The sequence below is a fragment of the Periplaneta americana genome, chromosome 14 (genome assembly GCF_040183065.1).
Source record: "Periplaneta americana isolate PAMFEO1 chromosome 14, P.americana_PAMFEO1_priV1, whole genome shotgun sequence".
Classification (NCBI taxonomy): Eukaryota; Metazoa; Arthropoda; class Insecta; order Blattodea; family Blattidae; genus Periplaneta; species Periplaneta americana.
The window spans coordinates 52,141,644-52,155,812 of record NC_091130.1 but is presented as its reverse complement, the minus strand read 5'-3'; the positions used below and the strand labels follow the sequence as shown (position 1 = coordinate 52,155,812).

At 37.9% G+C, this 14,169-nt stretch overlaps 1 protein-coding gene and 1 non-coding gene across 5 annotated transcripts in view; one reads left to right on the top strand and one right to left on the bottom strand.

Moving 5' to 3' along the window:
- Positions 1–14,169, top strand: part of LOC138713276 (myocardin-related transcription factor A-like) — a 646,210-nt gene that overhangs the window by 96,872 nt on the left and 535,169 nt on the right. For 2 of the 4 annotated variants that reach the window (XM_069845243.1, XM_069845244.1), the window contains exon 3: positions 7,689–7,734. The exons of the other annotated variants lie outside the window; for them this stretch is intronic. The gene's annotated coding sequence lies outside the window, so the exon portion shown is untranslated. The remainder of the gene's footprint in view (positions 1–7,688; positions 7,735–14,169) is intronic. 4 annotated transcript variants of the gene reach the window in all.
- Positions 10,392–10,467, bottom strand: TRNAC-GCA (transfer RNA cysteine (anticodon GCA)). Its single transcript has one exon. It is a non-coding gene; the product is annotated as a tRNA-Cys (tRNA).

Below are 14,169 nucleotides of genomic sequence, written 5' to 3'. Positions count from 1 at the left end.
TCGTGATCAACTACGACTGGCAGTAAGTGGCATAATTCCTGATTTTGAAACTCTGTGGCAGAGACATTCTGAAGACAATTAATTTTAGGTTGTGATACGTGTCCTATGTTTTCTTATTCATTTCTTTCTTCGTTATACGTACTAAACATTAGTTTGTAACCTTATACTGTATAAAATTTTATTTAAGTGCTTGACGTAAGGAAAATGAAAAACCGTTAATAAGTCAGACAGTTGCTTCACTTCCCCTTCGGGTGTCCGCCTCCCTCCATAGGTGCTATGCACGTTGCAGGTTACACAGTGGCTCGGCGCACGATCACATTTTCGCCACCGCTGTTTTAGATTCATAAGGACTCTTGCTTGTGGCCATCATGCCACACGGAACCACCATTAATTCTGACGCGTATGTGGCAACTCTCAACGAACTTCAAGCTCGACTGTGTCGACCACATCGGGAGAAGCAGGATGTTCTGCTATTGCACGACAACGCACGGCCACATGTTAGTCACAAGACTACAGACCGGATCAGAAAACTGGGACAACACTGAAACAACCACTTTACAGTCCTGATCTGGCACCATGCGATTGCCATCTCTTTGGTAAACTGAAGGAATCCCTTCGCGGAAAGAGGTTTGAAGATGACGACTCACTCGTGCACGCTGCTAAAGATTGGCTCAGACGCGTTGATCCAGACTTTTACCGTGCAGGTATACAAGCCTTCGTTCCAAGGCGGCGTAAAGCTGTTGAAAGGGACGGGGATTATGTGGAAAAGTGACATTTTGTTCCTAAAGGATGTATCTACACCCAATGAAAATAACAAATCTATAGGATAAAAATGTAATTAAAAAAAAAAAATGTTGTGTATAACTTTTGGGGTGACCTTCGTATAATATTGTGAAATAACAATATAAATATATAGACGAACCCTCGAAATACACAATTAAAATAAGAGAACCGTTCGGTAAGTAAGGGCTGTTGAACCACGAAACAGAAACAAAGTTTTTTTACTTCGTTATTTAACGACGCTGTATCAACTACGAGGTTATTTAGCGTCAAAGGGATTGGTGATAGCGAGATGGTATTTGGCGAGATGAGGCCGAGGATTCACAGTAAATTACCTGACATTTGCCTTACGGTTGGGGGAAAACTCGGAAAAAACCTAATCAGGTAATGAACGAAAGCAGGAATCGAACCCGCGTCTGAGCGCAACTGCGGATCGGCAAGCAAGTTATTAAAGTTTTCTTATTGTACTCTACCTGTGCCTGAACCTTTCAAATTCTCAACGGACAAATTTGTCCATGGTATCAAATGAAACCGAAAGTTATAAATTATGTATTATTTTTAAAGTCTATTGGTATTCTTAAATTTTATGTAGCATTAGACTTACTTAATGTCCTAAGCTTGAATGTTGCTACTTTTCCGTATCCAGGCGCACGGTTCACTGGCGGCCCCAACCACCAGAAAATGACGTTATCACGTAAACGGTTAATTTGCGGACCCATGTTTACTGGAACTTTTTTACTTCTCTTCGTTGTACTTTTCATCCCTAAATTGTTTACTATCATTTCTGAAACACCCTGTATACATACATATATCCGTACATATTGTTGTTTAGTCAACCGTCCGAAATAGGTTTGAACCTCATAAGTGACACCAATAAAACATTACTCATGAGGCAACTAAGCCAGGAGTTAAAGGGGTAGGTTGGCCAGTTTCTTCCCCCTCCCTGGCATACATCGCTGACTAATAACATATTACACTAATCAGACTTCAGATGCAAACAATATTGTTCTTCCTCTGACACATCGTCGAGTTGTACTGCCTGATAGACTAATAGATGTAGTGTCAGCCAGAACCTCAAGCAGAAGTAATACTTTTATACAATTAAAATATTAGTACATTTTTGCATACATGCTTCAGTATTTGTTTTTCATACATTTCCGGACTCTAATGATACGCACTTCGTTCTAAATGCTGTTTTTAACAATGCCTTCACTTCACTTCACTTCACTTAACTGAGACTTGGTACAGTATGCAGTAGCCTAGTTCGTTTGTAGTATACATTAAATACACTTCAGCTGTTTACTTTTTAAAACTGTCTTAAATACAGTAGATATGTGGCTCATAAAACAGGAATAATGTCTCATCAACTTGTCCGGTACGTTATAAAAAATTAAAATACTGATGTTGCAGTGTAAACTCGTGCATTATGCTAAGTCGGTTTTATTTTTGGCACCTTCTGGGGCTGGGGACTTCGGAGTTATGGTCATATTTTATTCTCTCTCAGCTGGGGGTCACTGGAACAGCTGGATCATCAAAATTTAACTACTTGCATTGGTTACTCAACTCTGAGAATATAGCAGATTTTTGCTTTGTTAGATGATATAGATTCGAGTACTTCCTGGAAGTAACTTTTCTTCTTTTTGGCGTCCGGCAACTAAATTAGCGAATGGGGTGTATGTACTGGTGTGCAAATAAGTCACAATTTTGCGTGGATGGACGTGATGTTTTGTTTGGCTCTCATTTATGTATCCGATGTTCTAGTGTACATGCGGCAAACTATATAGAGATAATTTCTTGAGGTATTACAATGATCATTCTACTATGTTATTCTACACGTGTGTATTACGAAAGAAAAAGTTAAGTTTCAACCAACCAGAGCCATTTTTTCACTGCAATATTATCGTTTTAAATTAGCCTATCTATTTTGTTTCATGGCAGTTTTTCCTCCTGCGTAGAGAATTATAGAAGGCCATGGCTGGTTATCGCACTGTAGCGTTGTCGCCTGAGTCATAAGGCATCATGTCTAGGACTCGCGTTACGGAATGCGCGGTGGCTCGAGTCCTCATAGGGAATAAAATATTTTCTCATGAAATTTCGACCAGTTTACGAGGGCGGTGTCCACCCAACATCATAATGAATTTGGGTAGCAAAATATGGTTACGGAAGTCAGCCATAACGACTAGAGGAATCATCGTGCTAACCACACGATACCTCCGTTCTGGTTGCGCATCACTCATGAGACAACTAAGCCAGGACTTAATGGGATAGGGAGGCCTGTTCCTTTCCCCACCATTGCATACATCGCTGACTATAGGCCTATCCTTTTTCATGCGACCTAGTTCATGCCCAGAACAACACGACCCATTCGCGCTTAAGCAGTGTTGCCTAGTTGTAATGTTAAGACTCAGTCGCTGTTAGTTATGGTAAATTAAATATTCATGCGCCCAGACAAAATATTTTAGCCACGAAGAAGCTGAGACGTATGAACTAACTCGCGTGAGATACACTGTAGCAGGCTTGCAGAACTGGAAGACAATTGTGGCGTTGCGTCACTCATTGGATACGTCACTCACCCCTTCCTTCCATCCTCGCGTCATTGACTTGATAGGGGAGGGGATTTGTATTCAGTGTCTGTCTTAAGTGATTGCCTACGAGCCACAGATACGTCATTCAACGGCGGTGGACTGTGGACGGGGAACCGCGCTTTCCCCATGCTTTCCACCCGTCTCTCACCAGTTCTATATCTCTGCACTCTAGTAACACAGTTCACTAATCAGACTTGAGATGTATGAAACGATTGTCCTTCCTCTGACACATGTCGCCAGGTGAGACGTACTGCCTGGTAATAGATGTTATCAGTAGGGAACGGATTTCTAGTTCCATACCTATTTTGTTTGCTACGTCCTAGACCAGTGGTGTCAGAGTTGTAAGCTCCAATACCGGTTGTGGAGCTAGATCGGAGCTTGAACTTGCTTATGTCTGTGGAAACACCGGAGCACGCAACCAGTCTAGTGGAGCGCTCCGCTCCGTTTAGTCCCTGAATTGCATTAGCGACTGTGCTGCCATCTCGTGTTCGTTTACGGCGGACGGGTGGCGATCCTGGCGGTTGTTTTCTTCAAAGTGCTGCCGATTTTAACGTAGCGAGGAGTTATCTGTTACATATATGATCTAGGTTTCATGTATACGCAATCCACCTATTAACATTCTATAGCGCCTAAAACACTTAAATGAAGCATAAACTCCTATAAATGCCTAAAAGTGCTTTTTTTTAGTATTATATTTAAAATAAAAATACCGGTACCAAAATACAAAAATTTCTCAAAACTACAAAAATACTATTTAAAAAATTCTGTTACAGACACTGGTCTAGCAAGTTCGTTCCATGTTGGTCTTAGAAGAGGAGGGAAGAAGATTTTACTAATTTCCTGGAACCGAAGTTCTCTTGGAATAGTCCATCCTTGCATAAAAGTGATGGTAGGTTGTCGAGTTTAGGCGACAGCTTGCAAATTAGTTTTCGCATCATTGTACCCCGAATGCGAAATGAAACTGACCAATCAGCAATCAACCCCTTTCACTTATAGAATTTGAGTCTTCAGTTCAGGTCCATTCATTATCAGCACCATTTCTTTGTAGCCTACATAAATTCCGCCTAAAATGGGACATTTACTAAAATTAAGTTTTATTAATTGCTAATTTTATATAAACTCCTGAAAGTCCTAAATTAGATTTTATAAATTCCTAAATCTCTCTCTCTCTTTTTTTTTAGCACCTAGAATCCGTCCCCTGTTTATTTGCCAGAACCTTAATTAGAGGTACTTTTAATATAACATACATTATTAAAATTGGTTGATTGACATATTTACTTAAATTGTTTGTCATACTCCCTATATTGTCACAGAACTGAGAGTTTGAATTAAGAGATTTGAAATTCCGAGGATGATTTTATGAGCAATCTGTGTCACGTGTGTCAAGGACGGGACTCAGGTGAAATACTGATTGATATGTAAGTTGTAATGTGATGGTTCTCCTATTCAATGTCACGCGTCGGCCGGCAAGAGGGAGTTGGACGCTGCACGAAAACAAATTATTATTATTATCCAGACTGCGCCAGGAACGTCGCCATCGTCAGGTTTTCACGACCGTCCCGGCAGCGATCACGACATGGTTGCGTTTTTCTTGTCGTCATTCTTACCACGCTTGTCCGTTGTTTTTCATTCCCTGTGTTTTCTGTAACTATTTCTGCACTATTGTTCTCTACAGTCGTTTTGGTTTGTTTCTTTCTTTGGAGACGAATGATGATGGATAAATCCGGACACCTTTATCTCGAAAGATCATCTACGTCAGTCTCCACGGTTCATTGTATGTGGTTCAAACTTGCTTGTTTGATTTGCTATTTAAAACATTGCTTCGATTTGTATGAAATGTTGGTAGTTTCTCATGTCATGACATTTGATTACATTTCGTTGATTCCTACTCTATTGACAAGAGGAGGTCGCCAACGGGAAACGTGACAAACAAAACACACTCCAGAAAGTAAGAATAGTTCAGACATACTTAGCTTGCAAATCGATTTTGAGCTTTTCGCGGAAATCTATGTTTCCAGCAATCTTAATAACCGAAATAAAAAATAAATAAATCAATAGATAAATAAATCGACAGATAAATAAATCAATAGGTAAATAAATCAATAGATAAATAAATAAATAGACGGATGGATGAATCGATAGATAAGTAAATAAGTAAATAAATAAGTAAATAAGGAAGCAAATAAGTAAATATATAAGTAAATAAGTAAGTAAATACGTAACTAAATAAGTAAATAAATAGGCCTAAGTAAATAAATAAGTGAATAAGTAATTAAATAAGTAAATAAATAAGGAAATAAACCAACGCACGGACGAACAGACAGACAGACATGCCTGTCTGTGTATAGCTATTTCTTCTAAACCGATGTTGGTTAGGTTCAGTATCTGAGAATGCAGTTGTCAGGAAATATACATGAAAATAACCAATTTTAGTAAAACATAAATGAGTCTTTATTTGAATTACGAAACGTAACGATTGTATTTAGTCAGCAGTCTAGAGACTGTTTGGAACCTCATAAGTGACACCAATAAGGCTTACTCATGGGCCAACTAAGGTAGGAGATACTGTGGTAGGGTAGCCGGTTCCTTTCCTCCATTGCTTACATCGTTGAATAAAAATGTAACACTTTTCCAAAATCCTTTGATTGAGGTTCTGGCTGAATGTACATCTACAGTGTGTCCGCAAACTCACTTCGCAGCGAGGAGACGGCAATGTATACGCTAGGGGCTGCAGTTATGTTAGTAGCTAGGATTCACCGCTAACGGCTCCAGTTGTGTTGGGAGGTGGGATTCACTCTACTCGAAGGTCAACACTGAACACGTGTGAATGATTTTGCTGCCAAACATCTCACTTGACGATATGTTTCAAAGGAAGAACAAATGTTTGTATACATCTGAAGTCTGACTAGTATAATACGTATTAGTCGGCGATATTTGTAATGGAGGGGTAAAAAACTGGCCACCCTACCACATTATCTCCTGGCCTAGTTGCCTCATAAGTGATGCCTTCTTGGTATCACTTGTAAGTTCAGACCTGTCTTCGGACAGTTGACTAAACAACAACTTATCCAAATAAAATCAAATAAAAAAAATATTTTCATCGTGATTTTTTAAAATTAGGCCTACATAGCATGTACTGACACAGTACAGTTAGTACCAACAGTAAAATTCTTTCTTTAATAGGGGAAATCATATCGCTTTGAAAGTGGCCCACATTAAAAATGAAATTCTCATATAGAGCGACAGGAGAACGTGTCGGTTGCTATCGTCTTTCAAAATTGAAATACACAATAACGTAATTCAACAGGCATAGTAAATTACATTCCCCTTTAAATGTAATACTCATAAGGAATGTTTAATAATTTGAGGTTTAATTTCAGACTAGTTTACTGAATTGGTTTTCTCTTAATATGCTAAACAGTGGTTATACAGGGTGTTTCTAAATTAGACCGACAAACTTTTGGATCGGATATTATAACCTTCTTTCAAACACTTTTTGTTAAGAAACCTATGGATTCGGACGCTTCGTTTCAGTGCAGGAGGGGTTTAATGCTACCATCCAGTTTGTTTACTCCGTCAGCGCAGTATCATTCCTCGACCGCGTTTGTTTATTCCCTGAGCTCGGTATTATGCATTAATCCAATTTGATCACTACCTGTGGTTTATGAAGCCCCTGTTGACTCTGAAGAAGATCTTGCAACACGCATTGTCTGGGCAATAGCTGAAATCAGAGAAATGCCTGGCGTCTTTGAAAGGGTACGACAAAGTATGGTACGTGGAAGCAATGCTTGTCTGGAAGTCAATGGACGTGTGTTCTAGCACCTGTAGTGATGAGACAGTAAAGCAATAGAGCTATCCTTCTAATTTATCACTGAAGTGAATATTTTTCCTTTACATTCGCTTTGTTTTGTTTATGTTTTTCTGTGTGTTTGGGCACAATAAATTGTGCCTGTAACATTAATGATTTGTTTATTCACTTTTCACGTATCTAATTACTTCAATCCCTTCCTGTACGATCGAACCATGTAATGACATAAACCCCTCTTGCTTTGAAAGGAAGTGTCACACCCCTTGGGTTCCTTAACAAAAACTGTTTGAAAGAAGGTTATCTATCCCGAAGTTTGTCGGTCTAATTTAGAAACACCCTGTAATTAAATATCTAAAGAATTGTATTTCACTATTTATCTTTACATTTCTATTGTATTCACAATAAGTAGTAAATTAGATATGTTTCAATAATAGTCTCACACCGCATCTAATATTATTATTATTATTATTACTACTACTATTACTACTACTAATATATTTTTGTATTAATTGTAGACTTGGTTGAATGGAAGAGAAGACTTCAAGGCCTTAGCTCTGCAAGGTAAAAAAAACAAATTATTATTATTATTATTATTATTATTATTATTATTATTATTATTATTATGCACGCGTCTGTTTTATGTCCATGTAAAAGCACAGCTGAATAACATTAGACTATTTTTTAACACATCGCAATCCCCCCTCCCACAAAGGATTATAATAAACTCTTCCAAGTAGGTTATGTAGATATTCCGACTCCCCTTGTGTATAGGAATGTACTCGTCCACATTATGGGATGTGACGTAAGCATTTCCATGGCAAAGTGTAATTTCCGTTCCACAAATCCATAATTTTTTTTCTATATTATAGGTTTAATATGGACGTTACACATCATAGATACATAGTTATTCTGGAGATCGTTATAACTATCTTTCATTGTAATGCGTTCGACGAAAAGTATGAGAAAATGCAAGATGGAAGGTTAACAATAAAAGCCAAGTAAAGAAAAATTAAAGTAGGGATGTAGGATAATTTTTACTGTAAGAAGCAAACGCAAAAGTTCTCATGAAGCGTTCGCACAGGCGTTGTCTGTTTACAGTACTGTTTAATCTGGTACAACACAACTCGTGGTGTAGGCGGTGGCGTCCACTCAAGGCTTAATGCTTTCTGAATGGCTCAGTGAGTGAGGCGAGTATTAGGTTTTCTTCAAAGGATTTCACATTGGTTTCCTCACAAAGACTTTAATGGTGTATATTCTTCTGCTAGTGTTCTGGGCGTAGTCCTTTGTAGATTATCGCCCGTTCTCTAGTAGTTTTTTTATCCAGTCTCCTTGACTGTAATGTTTACAAAACATGCTTTTAAGACTTGGATATTTCCATGGAAGGTTTTTATATTATAGAACTGTTTTTAAAATATCAGAATTCGCTTTTGTTGATTTTGTTCGACGTATACCTTCTTTTATATCGAGGATTAGGTTCTTCAAAACCTATTCCGCCTTCGAATAGTTTTACATTATTTTTAAAGTTTTCTCTAATGTTATTATGCTGGCGAAGAAAAGAAAGCTTGAAATGCAAATTAGTTTCACAAATCAATGCTCTTCCGAGACAACGGAACATATTAGGTACTACTCCTGTTTAGTTTTCAAATATTGACCCGGCGAAATACAGTATCAATAGTCTTTTTCAAGACCGACCCCAGGAACCTCTTTCTTAAAAAAACTACTTAACTAATGACAAACACCAACTTGTTAAACTTTCGTTTTCTAAACATAGAGAAAAGTGACAAGCCAATCAGTAGTGAATTTTACTAGTCTGACCAGTGTTCTGTATTTTGAAGAACTTTACCTGTCACTTTTGATTATAACTTTTAGATTATCTTATCAAGTCCAAGACGTATGGTCCAACTTAAATTGATGCTGTAAGTCGTCTATACTCTTGGAGTAGTGAAGAAGAAATACAGTGCGATCGAAACGTTCCTCCGCAGCTCTATTATAGTCGCGACGCTGTTATTCCCGGCGTGACTCCTCCTCTTTGCTTACGTCTTAGGAAGTCAAGGCTCTATAAAGTCTAGGTAGGTAGTCTCGTTCGCCATTTTTGTTCTTTCGTTGCCGAGCTACCAGACGAGGGATATATTTGCCACACCGTTAAATATTATCATGTCGTAGCTCCTATGATAATAAATCAAACGCACTGTAATTCAGCAAGTAATTGAGCGGCAAATAACGTCCTCGTGTCCTTTCTGCGAACGCAAACGAAAGAGTCAAAATGGCGGGCGATTATATTAAGTATTTATCGAGTCTTAGGAAATGCTTAACGTCTTCATCAGCGAATCATAAGACACACACGTTTAAATGTAGCCGACCTGCAACGTGATTGGCTGCCGGAAATTAGAGCGACGGGACTATAGTTCTAGTAACCCTAGAATACAACTCTGTAGGAAGTTGACACTCCCCAATTCATTCCGGTTTGACAACCTCGCACTCCCAGTGTTATCATATGCTTAGCAGCTAGTGCTGCCACTTGAATTCCCTAGCAAATACACTTGAATTCTTTGCTTAGTGGATTCTCGGCTATATAAGCATTGCGGAGAGACTTCTCGACCGCACTGTAGTAGTCAATTTATGTGGCCAAGTGATTCAGAAGGGAAAATTGTAATACGAAACACTAAAAGGAAACTAATATAAGAGGAAGAGTTGTTTATTATGATATGAAAAATATATAGTACATGAATTTAATAAGAAATAAGAGATTCAATTTAGCTACAACAAAAATATAACAGCTTTTGACTGTAATTGGGGTTGAATTTAGACGAATTACTGGGGGAAATAATGCTTTATCAAAGAAAGATACACTTCTAATAGCTTTATGCTGGTTTGGTACAGTCATACAGAACCATTCATTAGGTGACATAATTGCACTGCAAGTGAAAATAAATTTGCGACATTGTTTTATTGAAAAATATGGAAAGAATAAAAGTTCAAAAAGTAATGAATTATATTCTGTGAGCCAGAATGTTCAATCAAAAAATATTTCAACAAGAAAATATAAGCACCAGCTGTACTAAGATATTTGTCTTTATTTACCATGATGCATTGTTGTTAGTAGCCTTAACCTTACAATTATTCTACACTGTAAAAGTGAAATAAACTTGCAGATTTTCAGAGCGACAACTCATGTTGTAACAAAGTGTATTAATACTACTAAATACGAGAAAAATTCGTACCGGCACCGGGAATCGAACCCAGGACCTCTCAGCTCTGCGCGCTGAGCGCTCTTACCAACTGAGCCATGCCGGGACACGATCCACGGCGCCGGCCGAACCCCTCTCGTAATGTTATTTTACGGCCTTACTGCCTGCACTTGAGACGATACACATCATATATGCAGGAGCGCATATTTTAAATGACTTTGTGGCCATATTCAACATCAGTTTCATGACAGCTGATAACGGTTTAATACATCAAATATTCATATGTATGAGGTCTCTCCCACCTCATTGAATATTACACGACTAATATGAATTAGCCTATTGTATTATTACTATTAAATACGAGGAAAATTAGTCTATTGTATTATTACTATTAAATACGAGAAAAATTTTTCTCGTATTTAATAGTAATAATACAATAGACTAATTCATATTAGTCGTGTAATATTCAATGAGGTGGGCGAGATCTCATACATATGAATATTTGATGTATTAAAGTGTATTAACATAGGTGATTTTGGAAAACACAGGGATTTTACTTGAAGCAAGTAGCTAATCAGATAGGTTTTGAAGTAAATTGCGAAAAGATAAAGTACATGATTATGTCTCGTGACCAGAACATTGCACGAAATGGAAATATAAAAATCGGAAATTTATCCTTTGAAGAGGTGAAAAAATTCAAATATCTTGGAGCAACATTAATAAAATAAATGACACTTGGGAGGGAATTAAACGCAGAATAAATACCGGGAAATGCCCAGCAAAAGATGGAAAGATAAACCGTAAAAGGACAAGCACTTCATTTTGCAATTTTCTTTCTTGCCCTTCACGACTAGTGTGGTGTCACTGCAGGCTCCATCATATTTGATTCTAATATGCTATTCTCCTTATGAAAAGAACGGTTAAAATTATATTTTCATTCGCGGACTTATGTAGAAATTAATTTAAAATGTGAGTAGGCATACTGAAATAAATTTGAAGAGATTACATTACTTGTTCTCGATTTAATAATATTTATTGTTCACCGCTATGGAGTAATAGTTAACATGTCTGACCGTGAAACGAGTGTACCCGGGTTCAAATCCTGGTTAAGACAAGTTGGAGCTTTTTTTCGGAGTGTTATCTCAACTCACTAACAGATACTGGGTAACTTTCATCGCTGGACCCTTGACTTAGTTCGCTGGCATTGTCGCCATATTTTCAGTCAGACAACCATCACAGTTAATAAAGCGTCGTAAAATAAACAAATTAAGAATAAACAATGGTCTGTGGATAAGCTTCGGGGCTTCTACCGCGTTGTCTTTGTGTTGGTGGCTGACGTTTCGACCGCTGTGTTGTGGTCATCTTCAGAGCAGTTGGATAAGGAAATAGTCTGCGAGCTCGTATTATATATATATATATATATATATATATATATATATATATATATATATATACTGCTCTGAAGATGACCACAACACAGCGGTCGAAACGTCAGCCACCAACACCAAGACAACGCGGTAGAAGCCCCGAAGCTTATCCACAGACCATGTACACCAGCCGCGGAAGCCTATGCGAACACTTAAGAATAAACAATGTTTATCGGACAGTATAGTTGACATCGCTTACTTACTCACTTCGTAGCTCTATAGTTCTTTTAGAACCTTGGCTGCCTTGCAGATGTCATTCCAGGTCTTCATATCTCAGCTTCTTTCCTCCATCTTCTGACAGCTAATTTTCTTAAATCACACACAACGCCATCCAACCATGTTGCACTTGGTCTACCTCTAGAAGTCCTTTCTCTTGTTTACCTTCCAATGCTTTCTTTGCGGGTATTTCATTCTGCATTCTATAGACATGTCCCAGTTATTCCAAACGTCTGTGTAATAAAATTGACATCGCTGCCAGTTTCATAATTTGTAATTTGTTAATAACGAGCTAAACCGTATATTAAGATCCATTTTACAACACTTTTCGTCAGTATTTCGTTAAATTATTGAAACATAAGTAGACTACTTCTTAGTTCGGTGAACTGAAGTCATTACATTACATTTCTCCTTATCCATGTTTTATTCATGGATCTATACTTCGTTTCATAATGTCTGACAGGAGAGGCAAACGTTGCCGGAAGAGGAGTAGAGAAGTATAATCGCTATTCAACCAAGACAGAGGTTTCATTCCACTTTTGTCTTGATGTTGGACGGTCTGAAGCGTTCTACCCCCGCCCAACTTCAAGATAAGTTTGGAATGAGACCTCTGCCATTGGTTGAATGGCGATTATACTTATCTACTTCTCTGCCGGCAATGTTTACTTCTCCTGTCAAATGCTGGGTAACTTTCGGTGCTGGACCCCGGACTCATTTCACCGGCATTATCACTTTCACCTCATTCAAACGCTAAATAACCTGATATGTTGATAAAGCGTCATAAAATAACCTACAAAAAAGTTCTCCTGTCAAACATTATGGAACGAAGTATAGTTGCATATAAAGCGACTGCGATTTGCCAATTCTCATTAATAGTGTAAGATGTTTCGCTGACAATTAAGCACTCGGCCGTTGATGGCTAATATTTTTGATCGGAAATTGAACTATCGCTTGCCGTCAGCTGGTTCATATCCGGTCATAGTGGGGCCAGCTGACAACGGGTCAAATTTCTGCACATTTAAAGGACAAAACTAAAATTACTTCAGTAATTTATTAGGCCTATCATAATACCCTGGTATCTTAAATTGACTGAGCCGGCCTGGGTAGCGTAGTCGGTATATCGCTGGTCTTCTGTGTTCGAGGTTGCGGGTTCGATCCCTGCCCAGGTCGATGGCATTTATGTGTGTTTAAATGCGACATGCTCATGTCAGTAGATTTACTGATATGTAAAAGAACTCCTGCGAGACAATATTTCGACACACCGGCGACGCTGATATAACCTCTTCAGTTGCGAGCGTCGTTAAATAAACCATTTTTTTTAGTGAACATATTGGGAATTAAATCAATGGATATCCCAGTCAATGAAATGTTTCGTATAAAACAATTTTTATTTGGAAAAGGAAGCAAAAACGAGCAAAATTGTATTAAACTGCTTTGTTGGAAATATCTCAAAGAATTACCCTCTGAAATTGATGACTTTGTATACAGTTCACTCTGTATATATATATAGTCGATCATGTTCCTGAGAAACGTTTCACTGAAATGTATCCTGTTTCTTTCATGATAGTTGACTGGGCAGAAAAGCTATTTTAATTATCTTATTTCATTTTTGAAGACACGTCTTCTTCAGTCTTTTGAGCTTGTTTTTGTAAATTTTTTGAGCCAATTTCTACTGTAACCATCAGTTGTCTCTGCACTCTCCCAAGGTGCTGGTCACCAGAGACATCTCACAGCAACGCAAGAAACTTTGTGAGAGATAGACGTGGAGATAGAGGTATGAATAGAAAGACAGAGTTAGAAAGAGATAGACAGTTAAATACAGAGTTAATGAAAGAAAGTGTTATGTACACACAATCATTCACTAGCGATGATCTTCATTTAATTTTGATTTTAAAGCGTCTCTAGTTTAGTTTTCTGATTTATATTACGGAAGAATGTGTTTCAGATTGTCCTCCCTGCTATTACATAAAGTATATGTAGGAGAAGGTGCTAGATTCAATCGATAAAGATAAACTTTAATTACATTATTTCCAGTCCTTCCTTTTGCAGCAAAAGTAGCTACATGTCTAGAAACTTAATGGTAAGATTTTCTGTCTGTAGATCTCGGTCTGTGGTTGGTACTTACCCATTTTTTTTTCTCACCATCTACCCACGACTTCTCTTAA